This window comes from Apis dorsata, unplaced genomic scaffold (genome assembly GCF_000469605.1).
Source record: "Apis dorsata unplaced genomic scaffold, Apis dorsata 1.3 scaffold_305, whole genome shotgun sequence".
In the NCBI taxonomy this organism is placed as follows: domain Eukaryota; kingdom Metazoa; phylum Arthropoda; class Insecta; order Hymenoptera; family Apidae; genus Apis; species Apis dorsata.
This window is the reverse complement of record NW_006263577.1, coordinates 227,731-229,803: the sequence shown is the minus strand read 5'-3', so window position 1 is coordinate 229,803 and position 2,073 is coordinate 227,731.

Below are 2,073 nucleotides of genomic sequence, written 5' to 3'. Positions count from 1 at the left end.
CTCCCTCCCCTTCCTCCCCCTCCTCCCCCGCCTTTAAAAGTCGAGACAGCCCCGCCATCCAGTTTAAAACGAACCGACCGTGTACCAGAGGGCCAGACTTAACGCCAGGACTCGCCTCTTGAAAAAAAGCAATATATTTTAAAATCTGGTGGTTGGACGGCCAGGGGTGCTCGCCGAGTTTTTCGTGGAAATCGTGGAAACTCGTGTAATTTTCTTCGTGGAAGGGAAACCAAAGCCGGTCGATGAGCCTCCACTGGCGGGGAATCAAGAGTTTCGAGAGTTTTCTTGCTTATCAACGATTCGTGAACCGCGAATCTAGTATCACGATTTCCTTCTTCGAGATCAAGGAAGAAGAAAAAATCCATTCTGTATCCACTATATTTTTTCCATGTATTTATTTGTTACATTCGTTATTCCAACCTTTTTTTATTTTATTCAACTGGAGAATAAAAATTTTCCAGGGTAGAAATTAAAAGATAAGAGGATTATGAAAAAAATATTGAGAAATAATTATTCTCGATTTTATTTCAATAATATCTTTCTTTTCTTGTATTTCTCAACTGCCAATTAAGCAACGAGCAATTGATTTTGTAAAACAATTCTATTGCTAGATAATAATAGAACATCGTCGATTTTCCTCGTCGTTTTTTCGCGTGTCCTCCCTTTCCCCGGCGACAATGAATACGAGTTTCAACGGGGGATATCCGTGAAGGTAAAAGGAGAAACGAGTTCGAGAAAAAAAATACGACCGGCTCCAAGTTCGTTTAACGGTGCCGAGAACTTCTTCTTCCTCCTCTTCTTTTTCCTTCTCGCTTCCGTCCTCTCTCTCTCTCTCTCTCTCTCTCTCTTTTCTTTTTCTTTAACTACTCGTGTACGCTCGTGTCCACCTCTCCCCCCTGCACGCTGCATTTCGTTCGTTGCGCGTCGCTGGAAAAGAATCGGTCGGGCTAATTTCCGCCCGATTCCCCGTTTAATTGCGATCTGATTTATCGGCGCAAACAAGATCTACATCGGTGTGAGATTCTGATTTCACAGGTTTGTTCCAAGTGGAACAAGAAATTTGTGTAAAAAAGAATTTATGGCGCGAATCGATGATAGTTGAGAGACTGGCTATTCGTTTCTCTTTTGAATTCGATTTTTGAAAATTCGTATCGTACTTTTTTACTATAGATCAGAAAATGAAATCGTTGTACAATGTAAATTTGATTATACGATTTTATTAATAACGCTCGAAAGAATTTCTCGATCTATGTGATTCATAATTGTAAACGAAAATTTAGGGATTGATCGATATATTGTCGAATAATTTTATCTGTATGTCATTTCTTTTTTCAAAGGATATTAAAAGTAGAGAGAAATGTAGAAGAGCGTAAAGGATGGCCAAAGTTAAATACCGGATTCATTTATTTCCTTTCCTCTTCAAAATGTATTCCAAGAAAAATAATGAACCCTAATTTTAACTCTGGTACAATGGACCAAGACATCGTATTATTTCACTTTTAGACGATGATTCTTACACCGCTCAATTATTCACTTTTCAAACTGTTCTCCCTTCTTATTCAATTGACCTTGACCTAAGCAGAAACTCTTTTAATTATTAAACCGTTTCCAGTTCAAGTGCTTAAGTATTCTAAAAAAAAAAAAAAAGAAACTCTAATAAAACATATTCATTCGATTCATACGATTCATATTCATCCAAATCCGAAGTTTAACCTGAAGAAAATAAAATGGAATATTATTGAGCGACAAAAAGTGAAAAATTTCTTTAACAAATATTAATTTAACAAACTCTATGATGACTAAACGCAATACAATTCAAAAACATTTACACACACACACACACACACACACGAAGTATAAATTCTCTCTTGAACGCTTAGAAAAATGAACACGTTCCGTAATACGCGTATATACATACACATAACACATATTTCGACGAAGTATTTAAACTGCTGATGAAAGGATAAATGCTAGGTGCAACGAAGATTGATCAACTCGATAGCTTCCTAGCCTAACCGATCGCGTAGGTTTCGCTCGAAATTTATGGGCCACCGGTATACGCCGTGGCGTGGT